Source organism: Eubalaena glacialis, chromosome 8 (genome assembly GCF_028564815.1).
Source record: "Eubalaena glacialis isolate mEubGla1 chromosome 8, mEubGla1.1.hap2.+ XY, whole genome shotgun sequence".
Taxonomy (NCBI): domain Eukaryota; kingdom Metazoa; phylum Chordata; class Mammalia; order Artiodactyla; family Balaenidae; genus Eubalaena; species Eubalaena glacialis.
The window spans coordinates 107,246,712-107,270,397 of NC_083723.1; the positions used below are offsets into that span (position 1 = coordinate 107,246,712).

Consider the following 23,686-nt stretch of genomic DNA (forward strand, 5'->3'; position numbering starts at 1 on the left):
AAGGTGCTAATAATTTTAAAAAAACAAATCAAAAGAAGGTAGAGTAACAATCTCTCATAAGATAATCAATAAAGAGATGGAAATTATTATTGTTTTTAAAAGAACCTAATGGATATCCTGAACTTGAAAACTGTGATAATAGAAAAAAAATTCACTAGAGGGGCTCAGCAGTATATTTGAACTGGTATAAGAAAGAATCAGCAAACTTGAAGATAGATAGATAGATGATAGATAGATAGATATTATTTGATCTCAAAAACAGAGAGAAAAGAGGATGAAGAAATATGAACACAACTTCAGAGGAATGTGAGAATCATTAAGCACATCAACACATGCACAATGTGAGTACCAGAAGGAGAAAGAGAAAGAGAGTAGCAGAAAAGTATTTAAAGAAATAATGGCTGAAAACTTCTGAAATTTGATGAAAAACATTAATCACATCCAAGAAGCTCAACTAATCCCAAGTAGAATAAACACAAAGAGATCCACATTCAGACACATCATAGTAAAAATGTTGAAAGTGAATATCTAGAAAACAGCAAGAAAAAAACCCAACACATTACAAACAAGGGAACCCAAATAAGATTAATAATTGACTTCTCACCAGAAACAATGGAGGCTAGAAACCAGTGAGATGCCATATTCAAAATGCTGAGGGGAAAATCCCTGTCAAATAGGAATCTTTTATCCAGTAAACTATTTCTCAAAAATGAAAGTGAAACAGAGACAATCCCAGATAAACAAAATCTGAGAGAATTCACTGCTAGCTAGAGTTACAAGAAACAAGGAAGTTCTTCAAGCTGACTCAAATCCACACAAAAAACCAAAGAGCACTAGTAAATATAATTATGTAATTATAAAAGACAGTATATCAATATATATTTTTCTTGGGCTTCCCTGATGGTGCAGTGGTTGAGAGTACGCCTGCCGGTGCAGGGGATGCGGGTTCAGGCCCTGGTCTGGGAGGATCCCGCGTGCCACGGAGCGACTGGGCCCGTGAGCTGCGATTACTGAGCCTGCGCGTCTGGAGCCTGTGCTCCGCAACGAGGGAGGCCGCGATGGTGAGAGGTCCGCGCACCGCGGTGAGGAGTGGCCCCCGCTCGCTGCAGCTGGCGAGGGCCCTGGCTCGAAGACGAAGACCCAACACAGCCAAAAATAAATGAATGAATGAATGAATAAAAAAAAAAAAAAAAAAAAACGTACCGATGACTGAGCCGCACCCCGCAGCAATTAAATCTGAATGTCTACAGATAGGACCCAGTCCAGACACTATACTTTAAAAAAAAAAAAAAATATATATATATATATATATTTTTTTCTCCCTTTTTTCTCTTAAATGATCTAGAAAGCAGTTGTATAAAAGAACATATTTGATAATGACAGTACATTGGAGGTGGGTGGGAACAAAGCTGTAATGGAATAAGAAATGAGTTACAAGATGGTAACTCAAATCTGCAGGAACAAATGAAGAGAACCATAATTGGTAAATAAGAAGGTGATATAAAAAACTCTAAATATAACTTGCTTTCCTTTCTTTTCTCAACCTTAAAAAATGACATAAAATTATATTAATGAATAATTATGACAGTGTATTATTCAGTTTGTAACAAAACTGTAAACCAGTTAGACCTAACAGACATCTATAAAATGCTCCAACCACCAACAGCAAAATACACGTTCTTCTCAGATGAATATGGACTATTCTCCAGGATAGATTATATTCTAGATTATAAAACAAGCCCTAATAAATTTAAAAGATTTGAAGTTATACAAAACATGACTTCTGACCACAATGGAAATAAATTAGAATCAGTAAGACAAGGAAATTTGGTAAATTCACAAATATGTGGATATTAAACAATTCACTCCTAAATAACCAATAGGTCAAAAAAGAAATTACAAAGGAAATTAGAACATACTTTGAGATGAATGAAAATGGAAGCAAAACATACCAAAACTTATGGAATGTACCAAAGCAGTACCTAGAAAGAAATTTATAGCTGTAGATGCCTATATTGAAGAAAAAAAAAAAGAAAAAGATCTCAAATCAATAACCTATTCTTCCATTTTCAGAAACTAGAAAAAGAAGAGCAAACTAAACCCAAATCAAGCAGATGGAAGGAAATAGATTAGAGTGAAAATTAATGGAACAAAGGATAGGAAAAACAATAGAGAAAATGAACAAAACCAAAAGCCGGTTCTTTGAAAAGATCTACAAAATGACAAACCTTTAGCTAGACTGACCAAGAAACAAAAGAGAGAAGATTCAAATTACTAAAATCAGAAATAAAAGAGGGGCTTCCCTGGTGGCACAGTGGTTGAGAATCTGCCTGCCAATGCAGGGGACACGGGTTCGAGCCCTGGTCTGGGAAGATCCCACATGCCGCGGAGCAACTGGGCCCGTGAGCCACAACTGCTGAGCCGGTGCGTCTGGAGCCTGTGCCCCGCAACAAAAGAGGCCGCGATAGTGAGAGGCCCGCGCACCGCGATGAAGAGTGGCCTCCGCTTGCCGCAGCTAGAGGAAGCCCTCGCACAAAAAGAAGACCCAACACAGCCAAAAATAAATAAATAAATAAATAAATAAATAAAGTAGCTATTAATTAAAAAAAGAAATAAAAGAGGACACTACTACCAACTCCACAAAAATAAAAAGGATAAAAAAAGCGAATACTGTGAACAATTGTATGCCAATAAATTAGATAACTTGGATAAAATGGACCAATTCTTTGAAAGACAGAAACTACAGACTTCCCTCGTGGCACAGTGGTTAAGAATCCACCTGCCAATGTAGGGGACACGGGTTCGAGCCCTGGTCCGGGAAGATTCCACATGCCGCGGAGCAACTAAGCCCATGTGCCACAACTACTGAGCCTGCGCTCTGGAGCCCATGAGCCACAACTACTGAAGCCCGCGTGCCTAGAGCCTGTGCCAGCAACGAAGACCCAATGCAGCTGAAAATAAATAAATAAATAAATTAAAAAAAAAAAAACTACACAAACTATGCAAGAAGAACAGAAAATCATAATAGATCTGTAACAAATAAATTGATTGAGTTAGGAATTTAAGACTTCCCACAAAGAAGAGGTCAGGCCCAGATGAGGTCACTGTTGAATTTTACCAAAATTTAAAGAATTAATACAAAATTTTCACAAACTCTTCCAAAAAATAGAAGAGGAAGTAACACTTCCAACTCATTCTTTGAGGCTGGTATTACCCTGATACCAAAGCCAGACATCACAGGAAAAGTACAGAACAATATCTCTTATGAATAAAAATTGTCAACATTATACTAGCAAACTGAATCCAGCAACATATAAAAGTGACTATACACTTAGAAGAAAACAGGACAGAGCTTTACAACATTGGATTTGGCAATGATCTCTTGGATATGATACCAAAGGCATAGGTAACGAAAGAAAAAATAGATTATGTCTAGAAATATAGAAAGAACACTTACAACTCAATAATAAGACAAATAACCCAATTTTAAAATGGACAGGGAACCCTCCTACACTGTTGGTGGGAATGTAAATTGGTATAACCATTATGGAGAACAGTATGGAGGTTCCTTAAAAAACTAAATACAGGACTACCATATGATCCAGCAATCCCACTCCTGGGCATATATCCAGAGAAAACTATAATTCAAAAAGATACATGCACCCCAGTGTTCACTGCAGCGCTGTTTACAATAGCCAAGACATGGAAGCAACCTAAATGTCCATCGACAGATGAATGGATAAAGAAGATGTGGCACATATATACAATGGAATTACTCAGCCATAAAAAATAACGAAATAATGCCATTTGCAGCAACACGGATGGACCTAGATATTACCATACTAAGTGAAGTAAGTCAGACAGAAAGACAAATATCATATGATATCACTTATATGTGGAATCTAATAAAAAATGATATAAATGAACTTTTTTACAAAACAGAAACAGACTCACAGATCTTGAAACCAAACTTATGGTTACCAAAAGGGAAACATGGGGGAAGTGATAAATTAGGAGATTGGGATTAACATATACACACTACTATATATAAAATAGATAACTAACAAGGACCTACTGTATAGCACAGAGAGCTCTACTCAATATTCTGTAATAACCTATATGGGAAACGAATCTGAAAAAGAATGGAGATATACACACACACACACACACACACACACACACATACACACACCCCTGAAACTAACAAAACATTGAAAATCAACTATACTGCAGTAAAAATTTTTAAAAAATAAGTAAATAAAGCCATGTGAACCAATCTTAGGACCACACCAGGCATGCCCTACAAAAGCAACCTGGTTTCCTCCCAAAATGGATATATCCTGAAGACCCTAAATTGCTTATAAAAACAATTAAAGCCAATCACATTTGATACCCTAAAAAATAAAATGGACAAAGAATTTGAATAAACATTCCTTCAAGGAAGATATACAAAAGGCCAGTCAATAAGCACATGAACAGGTGCTCAACATCATTAGCTGTCAGGGAAATACAAATCAAAACTAAAATGAGATACCTCTTAATACCCCCTAGGATAGCTATAGTCAAAAAGACAGATAGTATTAAGGGTTGATGAAGATGTGGAGAAATTGGAATCTTCATACATTCCTCGTAGGAATGTAAAATGATACACCACTTTGGAAATCTGTCTGGCAGCTCCTCAAAAGACTATAACATAGAGTTACTATATAACCCAGCAACTCCTCTCCTACATATACAACCAAAAGAAATGAAAATATATGTCCACACAAAAACTGCACATGAATGGTCATAGCAGCAGTAGTCATAATAGTCTAAAATTAGAAACAATCTGGAGAAGTTGATTTGCAAACTACGTTCCTGCTTCTCCATTCTTTGGCCATTGAATACAGATTGTGCTGTTCCAGTCTCAAAAAAAAAAAAAAAAAAAAGAGAGAGAAAGAGAGAAAACAACCCAAATGTCTCTCAGCTAATGACTGGTTAAATAAAATATGGTATATCCATACAATAGATGTTATTTGGCGATGAAAAGGAATGAAGTACTGCAACATGGATATAAACCTTGAAAACATTATGCTATGTGAAAAAGGCCTGATTCCATTTATATGAAATGTCCAGAAAAGCAAATCTACAGAGACAGAAAATAGAGTAGCAATTGCCTAATTGCTGAGGTTTGATGGAGGAGGTTAGGAGGAAATGGGGAGTGACTGCTAATGGGTACAAGGTTTCTTTTTGGGGGTGATAAAATATTCTAAAATTGACTGTGGTTATGTTTGCACAACTCTGTAAAAATACTAAAAAATATTGAGCTGTATACTTTAAATGGGTGAATTGTATAGTATGTGATGTATATGTCAATAAAGCTGTTAGATATATATAGAAAGATGGATGATAGATAGATGGATAAATGGATGGATGGATGGATAGATAGATAGATAAAGGTATTATTAGGACAAGGGATAAAAGAATGCCTAAACCCAGGCTTAGCCCAGGTACCACTGTTAGCCCGACAGTTGAGTCAATAATAATGTAACGTTTTGTTAATCGGGTTGCACCTAAAATGCTAATGCAGAGCTCTCTGTTAAACTGGCCTAGATCTCATAGCCAAGATAGAAGATTTAGGGGGCATTTTTCCTTGCCCTAAGCCCAAACCTGAGTCTTGCAATTTTATCACCCTCCACTGGGTGTGTAATAAGAGAGCAGTCGAGAGCATCTGAGAGAATGTAGGAGAACCAAATAGCTGAACTTCATGGTGTGAGGGAGAATTGCCCTCCTAACACTGAGGCCACCACGAAGGAGGAAAGAGAGGGAAGGAAAGGGATGGGGGAGAAGAAGAGGGATGCAGAAGGCCCGGTGACCCTACTCACCGTAAATGTGGATCTCTGCCTGCAATTAGAGTACTGTCTCCTCTTGCAGAATAGGAAGGAGAGGATAGAGAGAAGGTTGATGTTCCTCTCCTTTAAGCTTGTAGTCGGAGGAAGATTCCTGACAGAGATACGTATAGAGATGCAGGTAGTGGAGAAGACAGGGTCAAACCAAACCTGAGCAGAATGCCTTGGTGAGTAAGAATGTTTCACAGTTCCATAAAAATCAAAGACCCATTAGAAGAAGCTGAGTAAGATTTTAACCCATAAGGAAATTGCAGAGTTATTAAAGCAATTTGTGTTTTATGGCAAGGTTACAATTGTTGGTATAAATGAAGTGCTTTGCAGATGTTATCAGGTATCTTAGGCAGGGGAAGCCATGCATTTACTGTATTAGTGCCTTGGGTGGTTCTTTTTTCAAAGTCTTCTTCCCTTCTCTTCTGAATGCATTTCTAGTCAGGGTACACTAAAGTTCTGTTCACGAAGAAGAATGAGGATGGAGATGAACTTCAAAACTGTATAGAAGAGATACAACCTAGTGACTTGCTTTATGGTGCATAGTTTTGTAGAAGGAAAATGACCTGCAGTGTCTTTGGTGAAAACAATCCTTTTCCTCTCTGTTTAGCTCCCATAACTGCAACAGTTTGACCTTTCAGTGCAATTAAGCAGCCCAAACCCCAAAGAAGGACACAGGGGTAACAGGAAAGCCAGTTACAGCTGAGAGCAATGATTCTCTGTGCAGACTTCCTGCCCTCCCATTTTGGGTTGAAACTTTTTCTTCATCCTTTTGAACTTTCTCTTCAGCTGCCTTTCATATGTAACACCTCTATTAGGGTTATGTGACTCTGACCACCAACACTCTTCCTGTGCCACCCACCTCCTTACCCTGGAAAGTCTGGCCTTCCAGAGAGCATCACCTTAGAGTAACTTACATTTCCAATTCAGATCTCCAGTCATCGTTTGTGGTGTCTTATAGAAAGGTGATTTGTTCATGATTCCCTTCTCCTTTGCAAAATTCTAATACATAGAAGGAATCAGAATAATATAATGAACATCCAATATCTACCATCTAGATCAAACAATTGCTAAAATTTTTCCATATATTCTCCATTTTTCCTTTTTCTTCTTTTTTTTTTTTTTTGCTGAAGTAATTTAAAGCAAGTTATAGAAACATATATGTTTCCCTCCTAAATATTTCAACATTTATCTCTAAATAATAAACACATCTTTATCAGGTAAACACAGTTCCATTCTCACACTTCACATGATTCCTATAATTTCTCAAGAGCATGTAATACCCACCCACATTCAAATATTCCCTACTTGTTCCCAAAATGTCTTTTTAAAAAATATGTGGTAAAATATGCATATTGTAAAATTTTCCATTTTAAGTGTCCAATTCAGTGGCATTGTCTATTCACAATATTGTGTAATCACCACCACTATTTCCAGAACTTTTTCATTATGCCAAACAAACTCTATACCCTTTAAGAATAACTCTCCATTTCCCCCTCCTCCCAAATGACTTTTAAAGATGGTTAATTCAAACATATTTTATTTGGTTGTTATGTTTCTTAAGGCTCCTAATCTAGACCTGTCTCCTCGCACCATACCCACATGCATTTTATTTTTATGACATTGACTTCTTTTTTTGGGGGGGGGTGGTTAGAATGCAAGTTTTATTTTTGAATCCCCATTGAGATAAATATGTTAATCTTTGAAAAATATTTGGTTATATGCCACTAAAATTATCCCTAGAGCCCCCGGTGATAGTCATGCCCCATTCTGGAAAACATTACCATAGGGAATTACTGGGGTACCCTGGGGAGGTAGGATGAGGCCACTGCTTGTTGAGTAAGGGTCATCTGTGTCCCAGGTAAGCTGCTTGCTGCTGTTCATAATTCTCTGAGCCCCAGACCTACCAGCATATTTGATCTTATCTTTCTTGGCTGGCAACACTTTGGTGGCTCCCTATTCTCTTCTAGATAGAAGAGTAAATGCCTTAACATAACCTACAAGGTCCTTGGGGATCCTGGGATAGGCCTACCATGGCCCCATCAGGCTGGTGAAGAGAGGGAGAGAGGAGACAGGGAGGATCCCCTGGAGGAAGTGACATCTGAGCTGAAGTCTAACCGATTTATGGAGAGAACTAGGTGATGGTAGTGAAGAGCTTTTTTAGGTAGAAGGAACAGCATGTGCAAACTTCCTGAGGCAGGAAGGAACAATGTGCATGTGAGCACCTGAAAGAGGCACTAGAGGAAGAGTCGGGGAGAGGAGTTTGCAGGGGCCAGACCCTGCCTGCAGTCCCTGGAGGCATCACAAGCATTGTGATCTTAATGCTGTGCCTTACAAGGAGCCATTTAGAGCTTCAAGAACAGTGACTCCAGTTACTTGAATAACAAGTACTTTTTGAACACCTACTTCAGGTGGAGCACTGGGGATTTTAATAGAACAAGACTCTCATGGTCCCTGCCATCAGGAAACTTATATTCTTTTAAAAACAAAAGTTATACATATGCATGGTTTAAAGAAATAACAAGTATTATAAGGTTTTCTGTGAAAACAGAAGGCAGTCCACTACCTTTTCCCCCATTTCCACTTTTGCAGAGGCATCCATTTTCAACTCTTTTAGCTGACTGTATTTTGGATTTATCTCCATTATCTCTAAGTAATCTTGTTTTTTTTTTTTTGGATTTTTGAATTTTATTTATTTTTTTATACAGCAGGTTCTTATTAGTTATCTATTTTGTACATATTAGTGATCTATTTTGTACATATTAGTGTATATATGTCAATCCCAATCTCCCAGTTCATCCCACCACCTCCCACCCCCCCACCCCCCATTGACATTGAGTTTTTGACGATTCTGGGCTAATTGTTCTGCACAGTGTCCCACCTGCGGGATTTGTCTGTTTTCTCATGGTGTTGTTAAACTTGTTCTTCTGTCCTCTGTATTTCTTGTAAGCTCAAAGTTAGATCAAGGCTTGATAGGAATCAGGTTAAACATTTTGGTAAGAATTCTTCATAGGGTAATGCTGTATACTTCCTACTGCCTCGTATTAGGCCCTACGTAATGTCTGGTTGTCTCACTACTAATGAAGTTAATACTGATCACTGGGTGAAGGTGATGACAGCCTATTTAAAAATGGGTTTTTTAAAATGGGAACTTGACTACTTGCACTGTTTTAAAATGATTATCCCTACTTTGAATGTTCAGATAAAGGGGCTCTGAGTTGTTGCCTGGTACCTAGGAGACAGCATTTATCCTGAGTAAAGGATAAGAGGATTAAGACTGAGGCTTTGTCCTCTTTATGGAGTAGATGCAGGAGTTCATGTTTATCTCTGAGGGTGGTCAATCAGGGCAGAACGTTCTGGAATATGAAGTCTAGCAGAGACTGGGCCCAGAAGAAGGTACTCTGAAACTGGTCATTAGCCAGAATTTAACTATGAATAAACAGATCTTTTTGCTAACACTTCTTAAAGACAGTCAGAACATTTTGGGAGTTCAAATACGGAAGACTCTTTTATGGCATTTTAAAATAACTCTCCCTTCACCTTCTATTCTTCCCCGCCCCCCGCCAAAAAAAACCCACTTTAAACTCTAGAGTAAAAAATTAAGGAAGAGCATTTTCTTTGGATGCAGAATAGACGGATCTTTAGATGTTTCTTGAGTACTGTTTAAATTCTAGAGTGAGGAAAAAGTATGCATCTATTCTCTTTGGTTGATGTTTACCTCTTATCTTTTAGCTATCATAAACTAAATAATCCGTTGAAAATATAAGCAACTAGGTTAAAGGATTTCATTATTAAAAATAAGAATTTGGGTTTCTAAGGAAAATGAGTTATTTTTTAAATCTCCAAATAAACACTCTCATTTTACAGCAATTAAGTACCCAAGTCAGTTAAACTTTGCTCAAGGTTGCCCTGTATTTCTGGATACCCAGAGGGTTTTTTTTGTTATTATTGCTTGTTTGTTTTTGTTATTTTGTTTTTCAGCTAGCACAAAGACAAGGGAGTTGTTGTGAATTTTCTGCATAGCAGGACAGAACTTAACCTTAGGATACTGGACTAACAGTTTTCATTTTACTACTGGAATTAGTAGTATCCTTTTTCTCCATTTATACTGTAATTATCAAAGATTCTGGCTTCCAAGTTACCAGTTGGGTAGGGGAGGTGGTAAAGGTCCCTTTGAGGAAATAGTTCTTCCACAATAGCACTACTGGTGGACCTAGCAACACTTGCCTATTACCTCCATTGGGGGTTACTATATTTGGTGATGAAGACCTCACCAGTAGTTACAAGAAAAGACAATGTAAACGGTCATCCATTCTTTTCCTTTTCTCTTCTTTTTTTCCCCCCCTCTTTATACATATCCTCCCTTCTTCTTTTCCTTCCTCCTCCTCCTTCTGCCTCTCTCCCTCTTCACTCATTCTTCTTTTTTCTTCCCTTCTTTTGCCACTCATTCTAGATTGGCATACTTTAATGACTCCCCCGTTCCCACCAAATTTTGTGTTCCCGAAGGATTCCCTGCTTCACACCAGCCAGTGGTATGTCACTGAATACTCAATAGAATCAAAGGGGTGGGAGAATCCCAGAAGAGGAGGTCTGTGCCTGGATCTGTGTTCGGAACTCCCTCTGTCCAATTTCCATTTGTTTTGAACTGCCAGTTTCCATTCTGGTTTTCTGGGATCTCAGAGTTCTATAAGGATAGTAATGAAATTACTTGAACCATGTCCAATACTTCAAAAAAGCCTAGAAGATATATATATATATATATATACTTTTTAAAAAAATTTTATTTATTTTTGGCTACGCTGGGTCTTCATTGAGGCTTGTGGGCTCTTTAGTTGTGGCCCATGGGCTCCAGAGCGTGAGGGCTCAGTAATTGTGGCCTGTGGGCTTAGTTGCCCCGCAGCATGTGGGATCTTAGTTCCCCCACCAGGGATCAAACCCACATCCCCCTCATTGGAAGGTGGATTCTTAACCACTGGACCACCAGGGAAGTCTGAAGACATTGTATATTTATTCACAATAAAGCCTGAACAGATTGACTAAGTAATGCAAAGCTTCTTTATTCTTGGGGGGAGCAGGGGGCTGGAAGATGTGGGGAGATTATGCCACACTAACTCATTGTAAAGACTGTATCTTCACAGTAAGAATTTCTGGTTGGTTGTGTGTGTTGTCTATAAGGTAGAGAAAGTCTGTTGGAAAGAATGTGGGTATGGAGGTAAGGCCAATCAAAGTTTAGTCTCTAGGGAGTTCCCTGGTGGCCTAGTGGTTAGGATTCCAGGCTTTCACTGCCATGGCCCAGGTTCAGTCCCTGGTCAGGGAACTGAGGTCCCACAAGCCATGCAGTACGGCCAAAAAAATTTGAGTGTCTAGCAATAAGACGTGAGCTATTTATTTAACATCTCTGAACCTCAGTTTACTCATCTGTAAAATGGGGCTATTCATTTCTATTTTTCAGACTCCTTGAGGATTTTAGATGATCTATGTAAAGCACTCATTAATACAATTCCTGGTACCTAATAAATAGTTAATATATTTTCTTTATGAATGTGATTTATTTAGTAGTTAATCTTTCAAAGCATGTAGCTTTGGGGGAAAAAATGAGATCACTGAGAGAAGAGGCTGGGAAGCACTCATATAACATAGTTCTACATGGCCACACAGATCCCTTAAGAACTCCTGCCAAGTCCTGAGGGCTCTGATTAGGGGATATACAAGGAGGTTGCACATCCTTTGTGTTAATCAACAGATCCTATCTTGAGGGGGATACTCAGTTGCCTAACCATACCTTAGCAACATTTCCTTAAGCCCACCTGTTTGTCTGCTAGATTCCTACGTGATTTTGACACAGCTCTGGTGATGAGCTTCAAGAAGTACCAGGTCTGCTCATGGCTATCTAACTGTAGCCAGGGATTTTAGGTGGGAAGACAAAGGAATGGAGCGCCTTGGGAAGATGGATAGAAGATGAAGTTTCAAGAGGAGATAAGGATCATCATAGCTTAGTTTGCACCCCTTGAAAATAGGGCAGTAGAATATATTTCTTGAAAAGAAAAGTACTATCCCAAGACCGACTCTTTCATCTCAGCCCTAAGGGACTCTTACAAAAAATGAGACTTTCTCCTAAATCTCTTACTTCTTCATCCCCCTGGGCCCTAACTCTCTCCCAGTTCATCCCTCTCTCTCTGCACTCCCAGGACAGGGAGATCAATTGCCTCTCTCCTATAATGGGATCAGGTTTACAGGTAGAAGCTATCTAGCATTTTCTAGGACTCTTGTCCCAGGCCCCTGCTAAATTTCACTTGGTAGAGCATCTGCACAAAGATGAACTATAGAATCCAGCTTTTAAGCTTGGTGTTTCTGTTGAGCAGGCCAGATGACTTTGGAATATCCTGTTTTAAGCTGAATTTATCCCTTGTTATTTTAAAAGCTATAACAAGTTGTTTTTTAAAATGTTTTCAGTCAGCACATCTTTATTTATTGTCCTTAAGACCCGAGGCTACTTGAAGAAGGATTTAATTTCCAAAGTCTGATAAGTAAACAAAAGTTTCCCAATAACATCTTCAGGCAAGCACCAAAAGACCTCATTTTTTGCCACAGTGCTTGGTTGGCTCCCCCATAATTGTCCATTAGTACTGGGCTCAACCAAACCTTGCATAATCACATAAAAAATATACCTTCAAACACAGTTACTTACTAATTGATTTTTTCTTCTTCTTCTTAATTACCATGTTTAGCAAAAAGCAAAAGTAAAACAGGTTTTAAATGTGGTATTATCTGACTAGACCCTAAGCATATAAAATCGAACAGACTATATTGGGGGTTCATATGATAACTATGGTCGGGAAATGGTTATTCACTGTTCTCCCAAGAGTTTGAAAACATCCAGAAGGGACTGGTTAGATAAGCAGAGGCTCACATGCATGGCGTCAGCTCTGTGGGAATGCCTAAGCTTTAAAATTAACTCCAGAATCCCACTAAATGTGATATTCCCTGATGTTGAGCTTTGTCTCTGATACCTTCTTTTGTCTTGATCCTCTGTAGCTGTGGACTTAGACTGCCGAAATTCACCCTAGTCTCTCTTCCTACTTGTGACCAGGAAAAAGGTTGGGAAATAGGGTTGTGTTAGTCAAGATAGGCTAATTGTTATAACAAATGACGACTTCAATATAACGGTTTGGCCCAATAAAAATATATCGTTCTGGTCATAGTACAATATAGATTGGGAGGGGTGGGGATGTATGGAATGTAGTGGTCAATCCTATGCAGTATTTCACGGTCTTCTTCCAAGGCATGCTCTAGCTTCCTCTAGGTTCTCAGAATCCTCTCCATTCAGCCAGTGGGTGGGGAAAGAGCCTGCCGTGTATTGCACAGGAGGCTTTTCATGCACCAGACCTGGAACTGGCACCCATCACTTCCATCCACATCCTATTAGCCAGAACTCTGGCACATGGCTCTGCCCAACTTCAAGAGAGGCTAAGAAGTTTAGTCTAGCTGTGTGCTGAGCTCATAGCAGTTTCTGCCACAAGGGGAGGCAGATAGCTCCTCAGGGCAGGCCAATGGTTCCATGCTTGTATATCATCAAAGGTCTGCAAAATAAGTGTACTGTCCTATTTTTAGGTCACTTAATGCCTATACATACCATTAACATCTTGGTCAGTACCTGGAAAAAGTCCACCTGTCAAGATCAGCATCAACCTTGGTACCACCACAAATCAGTCCACACTGCAAACTTACTTGTTTATATTTAGGTCTTCCCAGGGTTTCAAGATACCTGGGCCAAGCCCATACATAGGTTCTCATTGGAAGTTGCTTATGCACTTGCACTTTGTTCTGCTCGTCAGATGGTTCCCATGACAAAGTCTGGCAAGTAGTCCATTGGAAGCCATTTGTAATGTCTAATCCAAACTTTGTCACATGGGACCTATGAGGAGAATAAATGTGTTATAAACATTTGAAAAAGTGTCTCCATACCTCTTCAAAAACTATGAAAAACATGTTTTGGTCTCTTCTCAATCAGTGTATTTTTCAGTTGTCACGACTCTGTAATTGTCTGCACTCTTGCTTCCTGCTTCTCTCATTAACCAATTTACAAAGGCTATTTCATAGTGCAACCATTTTGGAGACATCCATTTGTCCTCATTTACTCACAGGCAACTATTGCCATTGAGATTTTAGTTTCCTCCAATATTGTTTGTTCACCTTTTTTTTTTTTAATACATTTATTTATTTTATTTTATTTTTATTTTTGGCTGTGTTGGGTCTTCGTTGCTGCACGCGGGCTTTCTCTAGTTGCAGCGAGCAGGGGCTACTCTTCGTTGCGGTGCGTGGGCTTCCCATTGCAGTGGCTTCTCTTGTTGCGGAGCACAGGCTCTAGGTGTACGGGCTTCTGTAGTTGCTGCTCGCAGGCTCTAGACCACAGGCTCAGTATTTGTGGTGCACGGGCTTAGTTGCTCCGTGGCATGTGGGATCTTCCCGGACCAGGGCTCGAACCCGTGTCCCCGGCATTGGTAGGCGGATTCTTAACCACTGCGCCACCAGGGAAGCCCTGTTCATCTTTTTATATAAAGAGGATGATGACATAGATTGTACAAGGTAATGATGGTAAAGTCCTGATTCTGTTCTGCTTTTCTAGTTGTAGTGTAAGTTTTCACCACCCCATCGACACTTTCCTCTTGTAATGTAAGACATGCACTTATTATATGGCTCATGGGATTAAGGGTGCAGTCTTCATTCATTTACTTATCCATTCATTCTTTCTGAAATAATTACTGAGTACCTACTGTGTGCCAGATAGTGTGATAGATGCTGGAGTCAGAGCAAAGAACAATACGTATAAGGTCCCTACTCTCACAGAGCTTATGCAAGAGACAGACTCTAAGTAAATAATAATGCAAAATATTAATTATAATTGTAACATTTGTATGGAAAGCTTATTTTCCTTTTAGCATTATGGATAATCTTGAATCACCAGTAATTTTTGTTTGTTTTTTTTTTAAACTGAGGTCTTTGTTCCTCTGTAAAAACCAGCTTCTTTTCCTTAGGGTAACAGTCATTCATTCACTGATAATATTCATCAATTCATTAAATATTATTGTAAAACTACTATTTACCAGGCACTATGCTAAGATTTCCAAATACAAAAATGAAAAGACAATATCCTTGCCCTCAAGGCTCATAGTCCAGACTGACATGCAAACCACACAGAACACTATGTTAATTGTCATACTTCACATAATGGAAATGTGAAAAGTGCAGTGAGGCATAGGAAGAGGAGGACCTAGATCTGCCTACATAGGTCAGCGAAGACTTCACAAAGGAGGTAGCACTTGGACTGAGGTTTAAGGGTGAATAAGACTTTGCTAAGAAGACAAATCAAGGAAGGGCATGAGATGGCTAGTTGACCATCAGAGACTCATGCTCTCCTTCCATAGCATCAACTTTTTCTGGGAATTGGCCCAACCAATTTCCAATCCCCTATACATCTAGGTGGAACTAGGTGATCCGTTCTCATTAATGGGATGTGAGCAGAAGTGATGTACATCATTTCTAGACCAGGTTAAGAAGTAGGTATGCCTTTGACTTCCCTGGTGGTGCAGTGGTTATGAATCTACCTGCCAATGCAGGGGACACAGGTTCAAGCCCTGGTCCTGGAAGATCCCACTTGCTGCAAAGCAACTAAGCCTGTGCGCCACAACTACTGAGCCTGTGCTCTAGAGCCCGTGAGCCACAACTACTGAAGCCCACGCACTGAGAGCCCGTGCTCCACAACAAGAGAAGCCACCGCAATGAGAAGCCCGCGCACCGCAATGAAGAGTGGACCCCGCTCACCGCAACTAGAGAAAGCCTGCGCGTAGCAACGAAGACCCAACGCAGCCAAAAAAAAGAAGTAGGTGTGCCTTTTCTTCCTTCTCTTTCCCAGCTGTTAGCTCTGGAAATAAAGGACTCTAAAGCTTAGAGGATGGCAGAGCTGCAAAATAGAAGGACCCTGGGTGGAAGGCGGCTTGCCAGACTGAGCTGTTATATGACTAAGAAATAACATTCTAGCGCTTTAATGTACTGATATTATATAACTCGTTTGTTACAACAGTGAGCTCTACCTTAATTAATATAAGGCAGTTCAAGCAAAGTGAACATTATGTGCAAAGGCTTACTGATGTAAGGTCTAGCACAGAGTACATGCTCAGTAAGTATTTGAAATTGCAGGAAAAGTGTTATGGGGGAGTACAAATAGTCCATTATAGTCAGAGTATAAAATACGTGATTGGTGGGAGTGAGAGGAGGGTGGCACAATAGATAGGCATGGGCTGATCTCAAAGAGCCTTGAATGTCACGCTGAAGAATTTAGGTTTAATCTTGTGATAGGAAAGCCAATGAAGAACATTTAAAAGGTGAGAGGCAAGATCTCTGAGAAACACAACACCCAAGAACCTGCTTTAATTTTTTTTAAATGTAAGATGCGAATCCAAAGATGAAAGATAGGATTTCAGAACCAGAAGACATCATGGTTTAATCAAACCTCACTTAACAAATGAGGAAAGTGAGGTCCAGAGAAGTTAAGTACCTTTGCCAAGGTCACCCAGCTAGAATTGGGCAGAGCTGGGGACTAGAAGGCTAGTCTCTTATTGCCAGCCCTACAGCATTGCTCTTTCCACTGTGCCACAGTGCTTCAAAGCAGTTGAGACCAGCTGGTGTGCCTGTGTTTTCAGTTCCCTAATGAAGACATTGGGGATTTGGAGGCAGGGTATTTACCATGGAAGGTTGTCTTCTCTGTAATTCCTCATCTGGCTTGAACCACTATTTTGGACAAGGTCCATTTTTCAGCATCAGATTTCCCTAGAGGACAATTGGGAATGTGCTTAGTGGCCTGTGGGGTGCCCTTGCACTTTCTGAGCTTTTTGGGGGAGGAGGAGAAGAAGGTAGCAGTGGTTTGAGCTCCTGGAAATGTTCCTGGTCCCTAGGCATCTGGGGAGTTGTTGGCCCTCTCAGTGACTGTGGTTTAGCCTGCCAGCTGACTGTCCTTCAGGGGTCACATCAAAACATCTTCGTCAGCTTGTCTCTTTAAAGGGTCAGCCCCTATGGCTGGCATTTGAATATCATTTTCTGTTCATCAGTTCATTACTTCTGGTTTTCATATATTGTTAAGCTGATTCATTATTCATTATCATTATTTTTACTCCATGTGCCACCCAGAGCAATATGACATACATTTGTTTTTTAATAGCAAGTGGGGGCAAAAGGACAACTGTGCTGAGGCCAGTCTCAGGAAAGCATGACATGTGGTCTGACTTAAGGAGGACTGGGTATTATTGAATTATTTTACAACTGAGGAAGCCAGAGCACAGGTTGGGGGGCAGGGGAGGTCATTTGTCCAGAAGTCCCCAAGAAATCTGGGGAAAAATACATTTCTTGATGTTTTTTGGTCTAGCATTTTATAATCTCCTCACTCCTTATCCTTTGGATGTATCCTGGTTTTCTCCCTTGCATGCTGCTCAACTGATAGCGCAGACGGTTGGGATGAAGTATTAACAAAGATGAGATGCTGCCTCAGTCCCTGAGGAGTGCCTTGGTGGCACCCAAAGACAACGTCTTATGCAGTGGAAAGTGCTTGGGCTTTGAAGTCAAAGAGACATCAGCCACTCTCTAACTGTGAGACTTTGGGCAAGTTCTTAACGTCTCTGAGCCTCAGTTTCCTTTTATGTGAAATGGGAAAATAATGCAAACTATGAGGGTGGTTAAATGAATGAACATACATAAAGCTTCTGTCTTGGTGCTGGGCACACAGTTGGCTCTTAACAAGTGTTATTTCCTTTTCAGGTCTCTGAGAAGTTCCTATTCTTTTCCTCAATCCCTATCCTGGGTTCTGGTCAAGATGTGAAATGAAACAAAAGAGTGAGCAGATGGAGACCGAAATACCACGCTGATTGCTGATAAAGTGTGTTTATTGTGAGAGATAACGGGATACTAAATACTAAATGAGTTTCAGAATTAGGTCGACTTGTTCACTCAGTCACAAGTAACATTTGACCAGGACAGGACTTCTCACGCTGGGAGTAGGAGCGGGAGTAGGAAGGGGACCCTGCTCCCAGAGGAGCAGACCAAGGTGACATCCTCACTGTGGGCAGGTGATGCCTAAGTGGAAGAAAGAAGGAGCTAAGCTGAGCCTGCCCTGTGTACTTCTCAATTCTCAAAGCAGATTAAGCCCCTCCGCTAAGGAGGAGGAGTAAGAGAAGTAGACAGACGCCAGGAGTGTCAAACGCCCACAAGGAAGGAAACCTCAGAAGCATCTCCCTCAGCATTTCCCTTCTCTTGTCCCCCTCCTCTCATTTTGTGCCGCTACTTTTTAGCCACCCTGCTCATGAAGGACACAGCTGTCAGTACTGTGGGTAGCCTCAGAATACAAAAGGTTGGGAGAAAAGTGTGGGAGAGGGAGGGAGAGGTTGTGTTGAGTCATTAGTAGAGAAAGAGGGGTGGCCACATAAATCCAGAAAGAAAAGTCTAAGTTCAGAGTCAGGAGTTAGAGGTCTGAAGGGAGGGAGGATCAGTGTTCAGAGACCTGAACTAGACAGGAGGGCACTGCAGGAGCATAATCAGAATTTCTAGGCGTGGGGCAGCACACTGTGGCCAGATCCCAAGAGGACAAGTAGGCATCAGGGTTCCAACATATCTGACCTCTGAGTCCTGGAACCACATCTCCTGCAGATGACTCTCAATCCTAGCATTGGGTTATATACCCTCTACCTCAATTTTTAATCTTTAAAATATAAGCATATTTTGTCATTATAAAACTAATACGTGCTCACTTTGGAAAATTCAGAAATACAGAGAGGTATAAAGAAAAAAACAAAAATAACCCCAAATCTCATCACAAAGAAGAACTAATATTAACTTTAGCTATATTTCTATTCAGTCTTTCTTCTATGCATATCATTATACAGATAAGGTGATTTTATCTATACTCGTTAAATTTGCAAGCAGAATTTTTAACAATATTATAATATAATCATTTCCCCATGTTATTAAAAGTTCTCAGTAATTAACATCATTTAAAATGACATTTTCCCTGGTTTTAAGCACATCTGGATCAATCTCTACCAATTTATGAAAATCCCGTGGGTCTGGAGAAATCTTCTAAATGTTTACCTTCTTTTGGGTTGGTGAATAGGGCATTCTCAAAGGCCAGGGCTCTATGGGGCCTGTGCATGGTAACTACTACACGGTACTTGATCTTCTGGAGAGTTCTCATATTTCTAGCAATTGATGACATGATTGATGAGAAGATGCCACCCTGCAAAATACAATAATTCAAAGCATAGGCCTTTCTTATACACCACATCATTGTTACACACTCAAAAGAACCACTGTATTATTTTGCTATGGCTGCCATAACAAAATACCACAGACTGGGTGGTTTAAACAACAGAAATTTATTTTCTCACAGTGCTGGAGGCTAAAAGTCCAAGATCAAGGTGTCAGCAGGTCTGGTTTCTCCTGAGGCCTCTCTCCTTAGCTTGCATGTGGCTGCCTTCTTGCTGTGTCCTCAGATGTTCTTTTCTCTGGGCATGGCTGATCCTGGTGTCTCACTGTGTATATTGAATTAGGGCCCACCTTAAAGACCTCATTTTAACTTAACCTCTTTAAAGACCTTATCTATAATATATAGTCTTTCATGAACAGCTTCTTTCACTTAGCATAATGTTTTCAAGGTTCATCCACGTTGTAGCATACATCAGTACTTCATTCTTTTTCATGGCTGAAAATATTCCATTGTATGGATATACCACATTTTGTTTATCCATTCATCAACTTATGGACATGGGTTGTCTCCACTTTTAACTGCTGTAAATAATACTGCTATGAATGTTCATGTATAAGCTTTTGTGTGGAGGTATGTTTTCATTTCTCTTGAGTAGATGCCTAGGAGTGGAATTGATGAGTATTATGGTAATTCCATGTTTAGCATTTTGAGAAACTACCAAACTATTTTCCAAAGTTTTACATGCGCCATTTTACATGCCCACCAACAATATATGAGGGTTCTAATTTCTCTATATCCTTACCAACACTTGTTATTGTCTGTTTTTATTATAGCCATCCTTGTGGGTGTGAAGAGGTATCTCATCGTGGCTTTGACTTGCATTTCCCTAATGACTAGTGATGTTGAGTATCTCTTCTTGTGCATATTGGCAATTTGTATAAATTTTTTTGAGGAATGTTTATTCAAATTCCTTGCCCATGATTTAACTGTGTTGTCTTTTTATTATTGAGTTGTAATATCTTTTTATATATTCTGGATATAAGTTCCTTGTCAATATACAATTTGCAAAGATTTTCTCCCATTCTGTGGGTAGTCTTCTTACTTTCTTGATGGTGTCCTATGAAGCATAAAAGTTTTTAATTTTAAAGTCCAATTTATCTATTTTTTTCTTTTGTCACATCTGCTTTTGGCAACATATCTAAGAAACCATTGCCATATCCAAGGTCATAAACATTTACTATGTTTTCTCCTAGGAGTTTTGTAGTTTTAGCTCTTAATTTAGGTCTATGATCCATTTTGAGTTAATTTATTTGTATGGTGTAAGGTGTAGCCCAACTTCATTCTTTTGCATGTGGATAGCCAGTTGTCTCAGCACCATTTATTGAAAAAACTACTCTTTCCCTATTGAATTGTCTTGGGTCCCTTGTCAAAAAATCAACTGACCATATACATGAGGGTTTACTCCTGGACACTCGATTCTATTCCAGTGGTCTAAACATGTATCCTTATGCCTTAGATCTTGATTATTGTAGTTTCATTGTAGATTATGAAATCAGGAAATGAGCATCTTCCAAATTTGTTCTTCCTCTTCAAAAGTGTTTTGGTTATTCTGGGTTACATTTCCATATAAAATGTAGCATCAGCTTGTCAATTTATGCAAAAAAGAAAGATAGAAAGAGCGCTAGGATCTGGATAGGATTGCCTTGAATTTCATTTTCTGATTATTCATTGCTAGTGTATAGAAATACAACTAATTTTTGTATATTGCCCTTATATCCTGCCACATTTCTGAACTCATTTTATCTTATTTTCTTAATCACGATGCTTTACTGCTTACTCTGTGTGTTAGATATTATACAAAATACAAAAATGAACAAGATATGGTCCCTGTTCTGAAGAAGCTTATAGCCTAATTCAAGAAATAAGACATAAACCTATTGAGTGAATAATAGCCTGTTTCAGCAATGTACAGGAAAGTACAGAATTGGCAAGTGAACACTACAGATAATTAGAGCTCTAGCAAAGTTCAGGGGGTAGAGAGACAATTAAAAGTTGGAGAGGTCTGGAAAAAACAGAGTAGAAAGGATCTGAAGGCTCACTGATATGAGCCATTCCCATAAACAAACTTTTAATTTCAGTAATCCTAAAAATCTCAAGAGATCCTTCTGCTATGGATGACCCTCTGAGTTACCAGTGGAACATATATGCACTATCCAGATTTAATAAATTATAACAACTTGCCATATTTGCTTAAATTAAACTATAAATACAGTAAGTCCCCTACGTACGAACCTTCAAGTTGCGAACTTTCAAAGACGCGATCACGCATTCACATGTCCGATCACGTAAGTTAGTTCATATGTCTGGCGTACATTGTCATGTGTGTGCATCCTCTACAAGTGGTTGTGCTTTTGTGTACTTTACTGTACAGTATTGTATAGTGTACAGTAGTACAGTATCTTTATTTCAAGCCCAGGATGTCCGGGAGCAAGCGTAAAAGCAGCAGTGATGTAGCTCGTACTGCTAAGAAGAGCCAGAAATTGGAGGCCCAGAGAAAGGATGAAGAGAGACAAGAGGAAGAAGAAGTAACTGAAGAACTGAAGAGATTCATGGTGCAGGAAATGGCAAGTGTCTTTATTTGAGGAGGCAATGTTAATTTTTGTGCCACAGGACTGGAACGTAGAACGGGACAAGAAGGTTGTAGCAGCCGTTCAGAATGCAATCCAGTGCTACCATGTCATCTATGATGAGAAAAAAAGAGCTACGACCCAGACGTCACTGGATTGTTTTTTCAAGAGAGTAGAGAGAATTGAATCCAGCAAGGAACCAGAACCTGTGCCATCAACGTCAGGAGTGAGTGAAATTGCAGCTTGCCCTCCGTCTCCTATTGCTGACGATCCTTCAGCTCTGCCATCTCCCCCCTCCTCTCCCTCCTCCAGTCAGTAACTCTCCTTGCCTGTTCACTCGATGCCAGCCCGTGTGCCAGCTGTTGTACTATACTACTGTACTTTTCAAGGTACTGTACTATAAGATTAAAAATGTTTTCTATATTTTTTGTGTTTTTTTAATGTATTATTTGTGTGAAAAGTATTATAAACCTATTACAGTACAGTACTATATAGCCGATTGTGTTCATTGAGTACCTAGGCTAACTTTGTTGGGTTTACGAACAAATTGGACTTACAAACACACTCTTGGAATGGAACTCGTTCATATGTAGGGGACTGTCGGTAAAACATTTTAGTTACAAAAAAAGGCCCTTGCATCCCATCTCTCCTCAGAGATAACCAATCTCTTGAAGATGGTGGAAATCCTTCCCACATATGATTTTTAAATTTATTATTTATTTATTATTTATTCTTGGCTGTGTTGGGTCTTCGTTTCTGTGCAAGGGCTTTCTCTAGTTGCGGCAAGTGGGGGCCACTCTTCATCGCGGTGTGCGGGCCTCTCACTATTGTCACCTCTCTTGTTGCAGAGCACAGGCTCCAGACGCGCAGGCTCAGTAGTTGTGGCTCACGGGCCTAGTTGCTCCGCGGCATGTGGGATCTTCCCAGACCAGGGCTCGAACCCGTGTCCCCTGCATTGGCAGGCAGATTCTCAACCACTGCGCCACCAGGGAAGCCCCCCACATATGCTTTTATATTTTTACTAGACAATATGTTTTGGATGTTTGAACATGTATATAAATAGTGTACATATTTTTCTGAAACTTTTTTTTTCAACATCATGTTTTTAAGATTTATCCATGTGACACTTGTAGAGCTAGTCCATTCTATAAGATAGTAATAGTATACTATATAGTACTGCAATATAGACCAATTGCATAAATATTCTAGAATCCATTCTATGGATGGATATTTGTTATGTCTAGTTCTTTGCTATTTCAAATCATGATGTAATTAAATTTCTGGTGTATGCTTCCTTGGGCGCATGTGTGAGAGTTCTTCTAGGGAATATATCTAGAACAGAAATTGTTAGGGAATAGAATGTGCACATTCTCAACTTTACTAGATTGCTCTCTACTCTCCACAGTAGCTGAACTACTTTTTACTCCCATCAATGATATGTGAGAATTTCTCTCGTCCTATATTCTAACCAACACTGTCAAGTTTTTTGTTTTTTTTTTTTTCACTGTCAAGTTTTTAAAAAAATACACATATCTGGGTCCTATTTTCATAGATTCTGTTAGGGTAGCTCTGGAGTGTGGTTTGAAACAGGCCACAGGTGATACTGAAACACAAATGAATGGGGATTATGAATGACTTCATATCATTGAGAGCATCAGCTCGTATGTATGTATACACAATCTAATACATTGGTATGTGAGTTGGTATGGTGAAAGTGCCCTAACACTTTGTTGGTAACATCTGTGTTGGCTGCATTTAGATCCTTGAAGATAGGTAGAGAAGTACCAACCGCCTAACATACCTTGCAGATGTGTTTTGAATCAAACAGGGGTATGTGATTGACCAGTCCACTGGCTGGTACTTAATCTAAAGTCCCACCTTTGCCAGCTGGGCTGATGGGGGACAATGTTGGCTTTCTGGGAGCTGTCTTGCCT

General features: G+C 39.6%; 1 protein-coding gene and 1 long non-coding RNA gene across 6 annotated transcripts in view; one reads left to right on the top strand and one right to left on the bottom strand.

Moving 5' to 3' along the window:
• MKLN1 (muskelin 1) overlaps positions 1 to 23,686 on the top strand; it is a 326,912-nt gene that overhangs the window by 87,198 nt on the left and 216,028 nt on the right. The gene's annotated exons all lie outside the window — the stretch shown is intronic.
• LOC133096888 (uncharacterized) overlaps positions 1 to 23,686 on the bottom strand; it is a 60,753-nt gene that overhangs the window by 3,619 nt on the left and 33,448 nt on the right. For 4 of the 5 annotated variants that reach the window (XR_009701875.1, XR_009701873.1, XR_009701874.1 and 1 more), the window contains 3 exons: positions 19,011 to 19,155; positions 13,605 to 13,791; positions 6,794 to 6,878 (listed from right to left, as the gene is read on the bottom strand). This is a non-coding gene — a long non-coding RNA (uncharacterized LOC133096888). The remainder of the gene's footprint in view (positions 1 to 6,793; positions 6,879 to 13,604; positions 13,792 to 19,010; positions 19,156 to 23,686) is intronic. The other variant, XR_009701872.1, reaches the window with a different exon arrangement.